Source organism: Sceloporus occidentalis, unplaced genomic scaffold (assembly GCF_023333645.1).
Source record: "Sceloporus occidentalis isolate IW3139 unplaced genomic scaffold, rSceOcc1.0.p SCAF_3, whole genome shotgun sequence".
NCBI classification, from domain to species: domain Eukaryota; kingdom Metazoa; phylum Chordata; class Lepidosauria; order Squamata; family Phrynosomatidae; genus Sceloporus; species Sceloporus occidentalis.
Window position 1 is genome coordinate 144,255,204 of NW_028316983.1, and position 15,172 is coordinate 144,270,375.

General features: G+C 42.2%; 1 protein-coding gene across 2 annotated transcripts in view; it reads left to right on the forward strand.

Moving 5' to 3' along the window:
- The first annotated feature begins 2,903 nt into the window (after positions 1–2,903).
- Positions 2,904–15,172, forward strand: part of WDR47 (WD repeat domain 47) — a 40,153-nt gene continuing 27,884 nt past the window's right edge. For both annotated transcript variants that reach the window (XM_089516518.1, XM_089516520.1), the window contains exon 1: positions 2,904–3,183. The gene's annotated coding sequence lies outside the window, so the exon portion shown is untranslated. The remainder of the gene's footprint in view (positions 3,184–15,172) is intronic.

The following is a 15,172-nucleotide window of genomic DNA, read 5'->3' on the forward strand; positions in this document are numbered from 1 at the left end:
AAGGGGGATGCATCTCTCCCTGCCCTCCAAACTCTTTCCCCTGGAAAAAGGATGTCGATAATCTACATGCTTTCTGTGCCTTGAAGAATAGGAAAAACACAGACATACAGACAAAGTAATTTGGGCTTTGTGAACTAGAGGTGGTTAGGGGTGCTGGTTGTCTCTCTGTAGAAATTTAATGTGGGAAGAGTTAATGCTGGCTACTGGAGAAATTGTCCATTCATTGCAACACTGCAGCTACTTGATACACCCTGGCAGTGCCAGTATTGTGGTGTCCTGTTCTGAACATCTGTCATAAAGCAAAGTGATACAGCTGTCACAGGTGGCAAGATGGTGGCATGGATGGATGGCAAAAGGTTAACAGACAGAGGGGGGTGGGTTTACATGTTCTGCTGTGGATCCCCAAACTAGTCTGTTGCCGACACTTGTGGTGGAGGACACTACACTGTCATCGGTGCTGAAGAATCAGCTGCCGATCTGGTCAGTTTCTGTGCCTCAGACAGCAAAATGTGTTGGGCTGGCCCTGGTCATGGCAATACTTTGTCCTCTTTCCATGCCTCTCTTTTGCAGCCATTTGGTTTTACATGCAGGAACTGTGTTTGTTTTGCTCCATTTAGGAATTACATTATGTTCAGGGAAGGAGCAGAAGCACCTCAGTGTATGGCTTGGATAAGCGATGTTACAATAGAAGAAAATGGTGCTGTGAAGAACACACTGCACAAACTAATCTGCTTCCCTTCCAAGGTTAACTGCAGATTAAGAACATAAAAACAGCCTTGTTGGATTAGACCAAGACTCTTATCTAATCTAGTATTCAGCAACAGCCAGCTGAAGTTTATAAGCATCCATAGATTTGAAGAGAGATTTGGCCCTGCTGCCCAAAGAGGTTACAGTAACTAGAAGACCATCATCCCCTTTTTCTCTTATTCCTCACCTGCCTCAATATTAAGATTTGCACTGCAGCCTTCCTTTCCATCTGAAGCAAAGTGTGCAGTGTGCCTGGGAAGGAGCTTTTCAGCAGTGGCACCGATCATTAAACCCACTGGGTGACCTTGGGCACATCACACACTCTCAGCCTCAGAAAACCCTGTTTATGGGTTGCCATAAATTGGAAACAACCTGGAGGCACACAACAACACTGCAAAGTGCTTGTACATGTGTTAAATGCACCAGAAAGGCCTTTATAAACCACCCATTCCAGCCTTTGGCGTTCTCTTATAAGGATGAGAGTGGAAGAAAAACAATCATCTGGTACAAAGGATAAACCGTGATAAACACAAAGTAATCACATATTGGAGAGAGCCAGCCTGGTGTAGTGGTTTGACTACGATTTTGGAGTTCAGGGTTCCATTCCCCTACTTGGCCCTGGAAACCCACTGGGGGATCTTGAGTGAGTCACACATTCTCAGCCTCAGAAAGATAGGGCTGTCTTGTTGTTGTGTGCCTTCAAGTAATTTCCAAGTTATGGCAACCCTAAAATGAACTTTTCAAGGGCTTTTGTGAGGCTGCAAGTGTGTGACTTGCCCACAGTCATTCAGTGGGTTTCATGGCTGAACATATAATGGGGTTTTCTTGGCAAGATTTCTTCAGGGGAGGTTTGCCCTTGCCTTTCCCTGAGGCTGAGAGACTGTGACTTGGCCAAGGTCACACAGTGGGTTCATGGCTTTGTCGGGAATTGAACCCTGGTCTCTAGAGCCCTGGTGGTGCAGTGGTTAAATGCCAGTGTTGCAGCCACTCACTCACAAACCACAAGGTTGAGAGTTCAATCCCAGCCAGGGGCTCAGGGTCCACTCAGGCTTGCATCCTTCCATAGGTCACTAAAATGAGTACCCAGCTTGTTGGGGGCAATTCAGCTTACACATTATAAACCGCTTAGGGGGTGCTTAAGTGCACTGATAAGCAGTATAGAAATGTGACTTACTATTGCTAGAGAGTTGCAGTCCACGTTAAAAAACAAAACCCACTATACACCCTTTGGATGATGTTATTAGAATCATAGAATCATAGAGTTGGAAGAGACCACAAGGGCCATCCAGTCCAACCCTATTCTGCCATGCAGGAACTCTCAATCAAAGCATCCCTAACAGATGGCTGTCCAGCCTCTGCTTAAAGACCTCTAAGGAAGGAGACTCCATTACACTCTGAGGAAGGAGTGTGTTCCACTGTTGAACAGTCCTTACTGTCAGGAAGTTCCTCCTAATGTTGAGGTGGAATCTCTTTTCCTGTAGCTTGCATCCGTTGCTCAGTGTCCTGTTCTCTGGAGCAGCAGAAAACAAGCTTGCTACCTCTTCAATATGACACCCCTTCAAATATTTAAACAAGGCTATCCTATCACCTGTTAACCTTCTCTTCTCCAGGCTAAACATCCCCAGCTCCCTAAGTCATTCCTCATAGGGCATGGTTTCCAGACCCTTCACTATTTTAGTCGCCCTCCTTTAGACATGCTCCATTCTCTGAACATCCTTTTTGAATTGTGGTGCCCAGAACTGGACACAGTATTCCAGGTGGGGCCTGACCAAAGCAGAATAGAGTGGCACTATTACTTCCCTTGATCTAGACACTATACTTTATTGATGCAGCCTGGAATCGCATTGGCCTTGTTAGCTGCTGCATCACACTGTTGTTGTGTGCCTCCAAGCCATTTCTGACTTATGGCGGCCCTGTGACGGGGTTAAATCTGAAATGAAGGCCTTAACAACAACAACAACAGCAACAACAGCTACACTGGAGGAGGAGGAGGAGGAGGAGGAGGAGAATCTTAAAAAGGGAACCAAGCCCCACAGCCTCAAACCTCTCCTTCCCTCCCTATTGGAGCATCACAGTCCAGGCCTCCTCCTCCTGAGAGGCTCCTTGCTGCCAAAGAGCCAGCCATCGAGGCCTGCCTTTCCAGGGCGAGGCCACTCCTTAAAGCCTCCTCTTTAATGCTGGCCTTGCGCCTCCTCCTCCTCCTCCTCCTCCTCTGCCGCCGGGCCCTGAGGCTGGGCAGGGCTTGGAGAAGCCTCTTGACAACCGCAGAAGGGGAAGGAGCCGGGCCTGGCCCTGACAGGAGGGCGCTTTAGCCGGCCAAGAGCCCCCTTTGCTGTGGGTGAGGGAGGCGCCGCCATTTTGTGCGCCCCCATTTGGCAGCGCCCTTTTCTTGGGGACCCAGCAGCAGGCGCCCTCCTCCTCCTCCTCCTCGGAGAGGTGAGTCCCTTTTGTTTTAGAGGAAACCCTTCTCGACCTCGGTGGGTCTGAAATGGCTGGAGGGACTGAGCCTGGCAGGAGGTGGCCCCTGGCTGGGGCTGCAAGGGCAGAAGGGAAGCCCCCTGCCCTTGCCTACAGAGAGACATATAGCCCTCTGTACCAGGAAAGGGAGCACCTTCCTTCCTTCCTTCCTTCCTTCCTGCCTCCTCCTCCTCCTCCTCCTCCTGCTCCTGCTCCTGGCAGGGACAGAGGCAAGGGCTGGGTGTGTTTGTCTGGTTTGGTTGCCTGACTTGTTTGCTACTGATGGGGCTGCGATTCTTTAACCTGCTTCTCATGGGGGTGTACCAATGACAGGACTTGCCCATAGGGAAACACTGGGGAATACTTGCCCATAAGAGAAACCATATTTGTCCATCCAAAACCATAGGGAAACTATGATTGTCCATAGGGAAACATTGGGGAATACTTGCCCATAGAGAAACCATGCTTGCCTATAAGGAAAAATTGGGGAATACTTGTTCATAGAGAATTATATGTTTCCCTGTGGACAAGTGTTCTGCTATATTTCCCTACTGGAAAGTATTCCCCAATCTTTTCCTATGGGCAAGTATAGATTCTCTATGGGCAAGTATGGTTTCCCTATGGGCAAGTACTGCCATTTGTTGTAGTGCCTCCGCTTTCTATTCCCTTTGTTGTAGCTGCATCGACAGAGAGGACAAACCTCCCTTGGATTTTTAAGTGCCTGTTACTATAAGCAACCTATGCCTACTTTGGGTGCAGAACAAGAGCCACTGTGCTGTGCTTGCATGTTTGACAGAGAGCCTGGCCTGAAAGAAAGGTCTGCAGTGTCACTGGGTGGGAAAATAGGTGTCATGCTTCCTTTATCCTGAGCTTTACCTCCTGGCAAGTGATTTATTTTTATTTGTCCCCCCCCCCCCCCCAAAAAAAAAAAGTCTTTTTTTTGCAAGTGATTTATTGCAAAGAATAGGCTTGCTTTTTAGCCAACAGACTGAATAGAGAGTCAGCTACACAGTTCCTTAACAGAGTCACAGCCCTTTGTTCACATGACTGAGCCGCAGTGAAAGAAGGGTAGTCCGAAGGGTATATGTGCGGGTTTTGCATGCGTGCATTTACTAACCATTTTGTGACTGAATAAATAAAGGATGACACCTTATGGATACGGCCTGAATAAAAAGAATGTGGACTTGATTACATATCTGACAACAAGCCATTGCAGATGTTGCGGTGACTGTACAATAGCATGAGACAATAATGGAATACTCTGTTCTTTGTTCACTTTGTTCACTCCAGTTTGTTGATAGCCTCAGGCTATTGTAAGTCACAGCTAGAGAAGACCCACTGAAACAATGGAGATTTGATTTGTTAACACTTATGTAAGTTATTTTCATTCTATGGGTCTGCCCAACCTGGGACTAGCTGTTCGATGTAAGCCTTCGTGGGAAGGATGCTAGGAACATCCATGGTTTTCTGGACGGATGTGGACCGTTTATTCAGGTTGATTCTTGAATGGCAGTCCAAGCGGATCCTTGTTATCTGCTGGGATTTGGTTCCAGGACCCCCTGTGGATACCAAAATCTGTGGATGCTCAAGCCCCATTATATAAAATGGCATAGTAAAATGATGCCCTTTATATAAAATGGTAAGATCAAGGTTTGCTTTTTGGAATTTATATCTTTTTGGAATAATTTCAGGCCATGGATGGTTGAATCCGTAGATAAAGAATCCGTGGACATGGACAGGTGATTGTATATTACAGATGCCACATATACAAAAGATGTGGTTGTGAATGCTGTGCATGGAATTTGTTCTACTTTTTAAATGACAAGGTTTTGATCACGCCCTTTCTCATGCACCCCAGGCCTCCTCGCTGAGCATCGAGTTTTAAGGAAGAATATAGACAAGTTGGATCAGGTTCAGAGCAGGGTGACAAGGACGATAAGAGGTTTGGAGTACAAAAATATGAGGAAAGCTTGAGGGAATTGAGTTGGGCATGTTCAGTCTGGTGAACAGAAGACTAAGGGGCGACATGATTGTGCTCTTTAAATATCTAAAGGGCTGTCACTGATAGGATGGTAACGATTTGCTGTCCCAGAGGGTAGGATCAGATCTAATGATTTGAAGGGTAGATATCAATAGAATATTAGAAGAAACGTCTTCACATTAAGAGTGATTGAGCAATGGAACCAATGACCTAGAGAGATATGTTTTCCGAGTGGGGTGGGGTCTCCTTCTCCCAAAATATCCAAAAAAGAGGCTTCTGGGAATGCTCTAGCTGGAATTTGTGCATGGCTTAGGAGGCCCTTCCAGCACTATGTTTCAGTAAGTTCCTAGAAAAGAGAAACAAAGACCTGAGTGTGCTAGTGAAGGGCTTTTGTCCTTGCTGTTTGGTTATGAAGAGAAAAGTAAACTCTGGCCTCTTACAGACTACCAAAATAAAGCTGCTTCGGGTCGCTTTGGAGGTATGCTGTTTAAATGATGCATGCATCCTAAGAATCCGGAAGCTGCACCAAATCTGCACTCCAGTGCTTAGGAATGGAGTGTGGCTTTGGCGTGACCTCCGGACTCTTAGGACCCATGCATCATTTAAATAGCATACCTCCAAAGAGACCCGAAGCAGCTTTATTTTGGCAGTCTGTAACAGGCCTCTATACAGGATTTACCTGAAAGGTGTCAGGCCAAACGTGTCCAGGAATTATGAGCTTGATGTCTGGGTTCTACATACAGTAGCCCACACTGAAGTAGGATCAACCTCCTTCTATAACCAAGACAGCAGGATTGTTTAAGTTATTGAAAGTCTAGAGTTCTGTGCCCCTTTGCCCTCTCTGTAGTCCTGCTGCATTTTTCTAAATAGCTGAATCAGATCCATCCAAACAGTGTTGCACCTGAATGGGGTTGAATAAACAATCCTGATTTAGAACTAACATAAAGAGTATGGTTATCCTGTTATCTCAAAAATGGATAATTGAGTTATTAAGGGGTTGAATGCATCTTCCTGTTGTTCAGTCTAGTTAATAGAGCTATGGAACTGGAGGCGGTTAGCAGTACATGAGAAGGGAACATTTATAATTACTAAACTGGAAGAGAATAAGGAAGATGGGCCACAGAGCCTACTTGCTCTATCCTAATTTGGCGTTAGTAAAAACAAAAATTCTAGGCAGAAACAAAACACTTTTGCTTTCCCTAACTATCGCCCACATAATTAATGTGATGTGAAGGTACTTAAATTTGATTGGAACGGTCTTAGTATTTTGTAGTAAAAATAAATAGAATGGGTACAGTCTTACTTGTTTGGTTGGTTGTTCAATATGCTGCCTTTTTCCCAGCACGGGACCAAAAGTAGCTTACAAAGGCTAAAAGTAAGACTAGCTAAAATAAATGAACCGCTTTGATCACCTCAGAAAAGCGGTATAAAAATAAAACATATTATTATTATTATTATTATTAAATAAATAAATAAAGAAAGAAAGACAAATAAGATCAATAAATAAGATAAAAATTAAAATACAGCAAACCAACCCCCATCCCCCAATAAAAGGCTTCCTACCACTAATTAAAAGCCTGTTTGAGTAAAAAGGTTTCTGTCTGCTGGTAAAAGGAGAGCAGAGATGTGGCCAGCCTAGCCTCCTGTGGGAGGGAATCCCACAGGCTGAAAGCAGCCACTGAGAAGACTCGCCCATGTTCTCACCAGACAGGGCTATGATGGTGGCAGGAGCAAGACAAAGCCTTCCCCTGAGGATCTTAAGACTTTGGGAGGTTTGTTAGCTGTATAGGACCTTATAAGTCATAACCAGCACTTAGAACTGTTGCCCTGGGAAAGAACCGGTAGCCAGTGAAGCTGTTTCAACAAGGGAGTTATATGCTCCCTATAATTGACCTCAGCATTTCAAACCTGCTAAAAGTTTCTGAACAGTTTCCAAAAGCAATCCCACTTAGAATGTGTTACACATGTCCAAATGGGATGTACTAAGGCATGTGTCACCATAGCCAGATGTGACATCTCAGGAAACAGACACAGCAGGAGCATTAGTCATAACTGTACAAATATACTCCTGGCCACCATTGAAACCTGGGCATCAAGGCTTTGGGTAAAAAACAACAAAGCAGTGGGTCTTGCCTTTCATTTCATACCTATGTGTGGAATTATTATTCTAACACATGAATATGATATACTGTATTATTGTTGTTTTTGTTGTGTCCCTTCAAATTGTTTCCAACTTACAGCGACCCCAAGGCAAACGTATAATGGCATCTCTCCTCTTGATGCTTGTCTGGACTCGGTAATGGGCTGGATGAGGGAAAACAGACTCAATCCAGAGAAAACGGAAGAACTTGTGATAGGTTCCCCAGGTCCAGGTTTGGAGATTTGTCCACCTGTCCTAGATGGGGTCACGCTTCCCCTGAAGGACTCTGTTCGCAGTCTGGGGATGCTCCTGGACTCATCGCTTCACCTTACATCTCAGGTGGATGCGACGGTCAGGGGCACCTGTTATCAGCTTTGGTTGATACGCCAGCTGCGACCCTACCTGGGCCAGGGGGACCTTGAAACAGTGGTACACGCTCTGGTAACCTCTCGTTTGGATTTCTGCAATGCGCTTTACATGGGGCAACCCTTGTACCAAACCCGGAAGCTTCAACTGGTCCAGAATATGGCAGCAAGGCTGGTCACTGGATCTTCCAGGGCCAGCCATATAACACCGGTACTTAAAGATCTACATTGGCTGCCTATTCGCTTCCGGGCACAATACAAGGTGTTGGTTATCACCTATAAAGCCCTAAATGGCTTGGGCCTAGGGTACTTAGAGGACCGCCTCTCTCCATATAATCCGCCCCGCACTCTCAGATCGGGTGATAAACATCTCCTAAGAGTTCCAGATGCTAGATGAGCCATCACTACACAAAGGGCCTTTTCCACCTCGGCCCCTAAGCTCTGGAACTCGATCCCCGACGAACTCCGCTCCACCCCCTCCCTAGCCCAATTTTAAAAAGGGCTGAAAACGTATCTTTTCAAACAGGCATACCCCCAATAGCCCTGTTGTGATCCCTTTCCCCCTCACCGTTGTTACAATTGCTGCTAGCTTGGAATTGTTATTGTTGTTGTTTTATATAATGTAATTGTAAATTTCTGACAATGTTTTTATTGTAAATTGTATGTTGTTGGATTGCATAATCCACCATTGTAACCCACCTTGATCTCTGGAAAGGCGGGCTAGAAATAAAGCTATTATTATTATTATTATTATTATTATTATTATTATTATTATTATGGGTTTGGGGGGGGTTCGGTATTTTTTTTCAGAGGTGGTTTGCCATTGCCATTCTCTGAGAATGAGAGAGCGTGAATTGCCCAAAGTCACCCACCCATTGAGTTTATATGGCCAAGCTAGGATTCAAACTCCAGTCTCCAGAGTCATAGTCCAACACTCAAACCACTACATCACAAAAACAGGAAATAAAGGGCATGATTTATTGTAGTAAGGATAGAAATTTAGAGGATTTAAAAAAAAACCCAACAATTTATTGCTTATTGAATGTCTCATACACACCTCTCTTAATAATGGTGAATAAATTTACATAATATAAATGTATCTGCTTCCTATCCTTTTAAAATTATATGCATTGATAGACATTTTGCTACTCCTGATACAAATGACCTGTTCTTTGTTCTTTGATTAATTGACTGTTTGAGTAACTGAAGAATGGCTGGTAACTAGGGACCTAGCCTCTAGTGGTAAACCTGAAGTGTGGGCACATATTATTAGTTGCCATAACATCCTCTCCCCAGAGGGGATCCAAAAATGCAGATGCTCTCTGTGTGTAAGTTTGTACAAATAAACACCCCCTGCAAAGAACAGAGGTACACAATATCATATGCAATTTGTTAGGATCAAATGACAGAAAGCTTGCACACCTTTTTCTGGCTTGTGGGTTGGCTTAGGTATTGCAACAATACCTAATAGAGATATTGTTGTAATATGAATTCTGGAGTTGTAGAATGATGCAGCAATAAGGACAATGTAGTGGTCAGCCTATTGGACTTTGACTGTAGACACATGAGACTTCATGAGAAAGGATAAGTCACCTTGAGTCCATATACTGAGAAGAAGGTGGGATATTAAATAAATATAAATAAGACAGACACAACACATCCCCAATATTCAATGATAATGCCACAGTTTTCCAAAAGTTTCTATTTACAGTGCTGGCAAGAAAAACTTGCTCTTTAAACTGAACATACTAAATTTGTACAGTTGACCTTTCCAAGAGGAACACGTTTTTGTGGGATAAAACTAATGTGTCTTAATTAAAACGTAAGCATATATGAACAGCAAAATGGAGAGAAAAGGGGAGAGCAGCTACTGTAAGCCTGCCTCACCAACTGCTCCTAGCAAATTAAAGAACTCTATATCTATATTGACCACCAAAATAAATATCAAAAGAAAAGAAGCCTTCACATGGTCTCTAGAAGGTTCGGTTGTTTATTTGTGCAAGTCTTACATGATCTGGTTGTTTCATTTTGCATGTGCATATACTCAGTTTTGAATAAAATGTTTGCTGAGACTAGTCCTTTTTTTGTGGTCCTGGAACCTTGGCCTATTCTTTTTGTATTATTTTTGTCTCTGGTATCAAATTAATAGTTAAAGAAGTAATACCAAGGAACATATCTACTTTGTTAACATAAGTTTACCTGTACAAAATCTTTTTGTTTGCTGACTTTTACCATATATTGGACATGGATTTACAATTACTCTAAATTTCTATGTGATTTTATAACAAATAACTGTAAAATAGCAGTTAATTTTACAGTTCCAAGCCTAGAAAGTCTTTGTTAGAGTTGTAAAGGCCCAGAAACTTTGGAGGGGGGGGGGGGGTCAGGAAAGATTCCCCCCCCCCCCAATTTTCAAACTGTTTCCCTAGAAAAATGAAGAAAAATGAACTGTCAAATATTCTCTTTTACAGTGCTGAATAAATGTTTGAGACTAGGTTTTCACATATTTACTATCCCCAAAAACATGATTAAAAACTATGTAAGATGAAGACTTTTATGCAAGACAATATATCAGATCAGATCATTATAATTCCTGGTTTTGGTTTCCATTTTTGCTTTCCTTGAATGTTACAGTTGACCCTCCGCATTTGTGGCTTTGGCTTTTGCGGATTTGATTATTTGCAGTTTTGATTAATATGTTCTCTCTAGGGATTTCTAGGTCTTCCAGCATAACTTGAAGTTGACCATAAAGTTCTGCTGGAGAACTAGAAGTTCCCAGAGAAAAAATAAATTCCAGCATGATTCTGTGACCAACCTCTGGCAGATGTTGACCACAGAGTTGCACTGGAGGACCTGGAGATTCCTAGAGAGGTGTTCTATTAGGTACAAGGAATAGGGTTTTTTTATTTGTGGTTTTTCCACATCCACAGGGGTCCTTCACCCCTAACCCCAGTGAATGTAGAGGAGAACTACATTCCTAACCCCAGTAAATGTTGTAGAGAACTAGTGGAGTTAAAATAATTTTCTTTATTTTACCAAATAATTTTACCAAATGGTTTTGTCTGATTTTTCTGTGAATGTGACTGTGTTGTTAGTCTGCTTTAGATTTATGTCAAAACTCTACAGAACAAGTTAATCCAGATCAAGTCACATTGCTTCCAGTGTTAACTACCGTCAAGTCAAATACAACTTAATGCAACTGTCTGAAGGAGAAACCATACCAGATATATGCACAGAATATTCATGATGAGAATAAATTTGTTGTTGTTGTTAATTGCCATTACTCATCTTCAGCTTGTGCTAACCCTGTAAATGAGAGACCTCTTAGAGACTCAGGCCTTGTCTTCAGGGGCTGGGATACTCCAGTGGGCAGCCGGGGGTTTCCTGGCCCCGCAGTTGCCCTGGCTTTCCATTCTTGCATCACAGCAGCTGTCTACACAGGCATCCCATTGAGCCACCCAGCGCATCTGCTGCCGTGGCAGATTACGTTATTCTGAGGTCAGAATGAGGCACCCAAGAACAATCTCAAGGCTGGGCACCTGTTCTGATGTCAGAATGAGTGACCTGCCATGGTGTTGGACACAGCAGATAGCTCAGGGGGACACCTGTGCAGACACTGCAGTGTGGGAATGGAGGGCGCCAGATCTTCCAGGAAGATCTGGAGTAACATGTAACTTTTAAAAATATGCTTTAAGGCTGTTAAATCCCGGTTCTGGTGCACAATGTGCTGGACGTTGTCTGGACTGCTTGCAAAAGAACCAGGTTGTGGGATGTGTGTTGCCTGAACAGGATGATGCTAAAGGGGGGGCATTTGTTCTATGAAGACAAGATCTCACTCACCATTAGCCCTGCTCTGGTCTTGCAGTCTCAATGAAGTCTTCCTTCATTGAGTCTATCCACCTGTAATGTGGCCTTCCTCTTTTCCTACTACCTTCCATTTTACTAAGCATTATCATACTTGCTAATATCATCATGATATGGCCCACAGGATGATACTTCCAGTTTGGTCATTGTGACCTCTTGTGAGCATTCAGACTTGATGTTCTCTCAAACCCATTTATTTATATTTCTGGCAATTCATGGTTTCCACAGAATTCTCCTGCAATGTGTTCTCTTCCTGTTAGGTTCTCCGTATGTAGAAATTGAAAATACTATGGCATGGGTAATTCTAATTACGATATGTCTTCTTTTTTAATTTCTTTCTTTACGCTATGATTTTTCTTTACACTATGAAGACCTTATGTAATGAGGACCTTTGTAATTGCCATTCCAAGTCCTAGTCTTCTGATTTCTTTACTAGGGATTTAAACTCATATTTAACTTTATGCCTTTAAGAAAAATATTGGTCCTTGCAGGGACGTAGCCAAGGGGGGGGGGGTTCTTGGGGTCCGGACCCCCCCCCCCTTCCATTAGAAAAATGAATGGTGTGTGCTGCTGCACCGCCGCACCCAAGCCCCATTATAATGGTGGCACTTAGTCTGGACCCCCCCCCCCTTCCTAAAATCCTAGCTATGTCCCTGGTCCTTGTGAATAGTTGCAGTAAAGCTGCAACTCTCTACTCATTTATCTGGCAGTAAGTCCAGTTGAATTAAATCAGATTTGCTTCTGAGTAGACTTGTATGGGATTGAATTGCAAATAATGTGTCTCATATAGTATTGGGAAGTCTTACTTTATGGTACCAGAGTGCATTAATCGACAGTGTCTGTAATGGCAAATTTACTTGACAGAAATCGGGATTGGACTGGGAATCATGTGTCCATCTAGATATTGTTAGGATGCAACTGGCAGTTTACTTCATGGTTGTTTATGTAGGCTAGGGTTGCTGGTACTTGCAATCCAATAGCAGCTGGAGAGCCACGTGATTCCTGTTTCTCCATTAGAAGCATAACCTTCATTATTTCCATCTGTGTCAATTAGTTAGTGGATAGGATATGACAATGTAACCAGTTCTCTGGGGTAGACATATACCATTAGTAACACTGGTAGAAAACCCATTAGAATATCACTATTATCTTAGATAATGAAGCCTACACCCATTTTAGCAAATAACTACATTAAAATCAGCGGAACATTTGAAAGTGTAAAATTGTATATTCAAAAGAAAGAAATATTAAATCTGTCATTTTGGCTCACTTGCTGATGCTTTGTGCCATATGTGCTGACAGTTTGTGATATGCTACGAGCACAAGCTATATCTTGGAGATATTCTGGATGGTTTATCCTTTATTAGTAGTACATCGTTCTTATATATGACTTATCTTCTTCAGAGACCAATTTTTGAGCTATTATTAAAATCGGACAAAATAATTTGTTCTTTTTGTAGCACCTTATCTAAAGGCTTTCTTTCTTTTATCAATTCTCTGGTACAACAATTAAAAAACAAAACAACTTACTGCCTTGCTACCGGCTACAGACTTTTCAAGATCAACATACTGAATTAACTGTAGTAAAGATGAAAGTGTTATTTATTTTACAAGAACCAAAACAATGTCACAATCTAACACTAATCATATGTAAAAAATGGTATTAACAATGAATTAGTTATGGCATGAGAACCAGTGTAGTGTAGTGGTTTGAGCAATGGACTAAGACTCTGGAGACCAGGGTCTGAATCACCAATCAGGTATGGAAACCCACTAAGTGACTTAGGACAAGTCACACTCTCTCAGACTCTCTCAGGAAGACAAAGGCAAACCCCCTCTGAACAAATCTTGTCAAGAACATAGGGTCACCATAAATCAGAAGTGACTGGAACTCACACAACAAGAAGATTCAGAATTAGTTTACTTTCAATTTTGGTCAGTAAAGTCAGCTGTATCTTAGTTGCTATATTTCATTTCCTTTTTTAATGTTGTGTCTTCAGCTCTGTTACACAACTTGCTAATATATGTTGTCTTACAGAATAAAGTTGCAAAATGCAACTCTAACCTGCATCCACTTTTTAGGATACAGAAGAAGAAGAATTACATATTCCAGTGTGTCTAGTGACAGACAGACATAAATGTGTTCTATGCCCTTGGCTGACAAATGTGAACGAGGGAGGTAGGAAATACTTTGGCCTACAAAAGAGGTTCCTCAGTGAATACACAACATATTCCTCTGTATGAAGACAGGTAAACCACAAAGGCCTTGGACAAGAGAGATAGGGCAGCTGCATGCATTTCATCATAATTGTTTCTGTTCCCATTAAGCAGTTGGGACAGATATTTGATCCCTGAAGATACTCCCTGAACAGTAGGGAAATCTCAAAGGGGTGACTGATTAGTAATCCTAAACTCAAAAGCTATATAATCTTTAAATATGATCTCTTAAATTTGTCCTCTCCTCTGTACCATTTGATCCTAAATGTTTTTGAGGGTGTTTTTCTTAGATGATGACACTATGCAGGTATTAACCCATCCACCGAGTTTCTTAGATTTTGAATGTGACTACAAGATATTATTTTTATAACTTAAAAGAGCTCGATTAACATGCCTTCCAAGACAGTATAAAATCTTATACATGCTATTGATGTAGAAACCAATGTGATACACAGTATGTTTCTAGGAGTTCATTTACACTAAGCAACAGCTTTAATGGCATTATCAACAGAAGCCTATCTGCAAATTAGATTCTACAAAGCAACCAGACAGAGAAAGAGAACAGTGCACCTGTACCATTTGTAAACTGTACAGAAGAGAGAATTTCAGCATGCAGCTTTTTGTATCCTTGCATGGTAATGTTCACCTGCTGGAGTTCCTTCTTCTACACAACATTTAAATCCTGACCTATACATCTTGTCACTGGGTATAAGAATATTATAGCCAAGCTCACTGAGGGTAGTATCAGAATTGAGATGATTGCCATCACTTGTAATATACATACAAGTTAACATCTCATGCAAGACAGACTGTTCAGCAGATATACATATGCAGTCCATAACGAGGTTGGTTGCCTGAAGCCTCCAGCTATATGGCAAATATTATTTTTACCACATATATGTTACTGAAATACGGATGAGAAGTGATGTGGTGAAATTCTGTTAATCCAAAGACTAGATTCGATCAACAACTGGTATCTCACATGGGTTGGGATGGCAATGACAAACCACCTCTGAGAAGAAACTTGCCAAGAAAACCCCATAGTAGGTTCAGAAATGACTTGAGGGCACACCACACCACAGTAATTGAAGAGGGATGTATGGATTCAGATATGTGAGAGAGAGCTGAAAAAATGAAATATGAATTGTTCGGAAATACATGGTGCTATTTTCCCTGCCAGTCTGTGATTAAACATAACATTGTGTTGCTTGCAGAAGTATGGGAAATACAATAATGGGTAAGCTCTTATAATCATTGAAACTAAATCTCAACATTTCCATAGGGCAGTTTTATTGGCCCAAAAATAATTCTGTCTTTAAAACTGATGAAGTGGTCTGTAGTCCAGAAAAACCTTTAGATGACACAATATACTTTGTTGCCCTTAATTTTTATTCATCATAG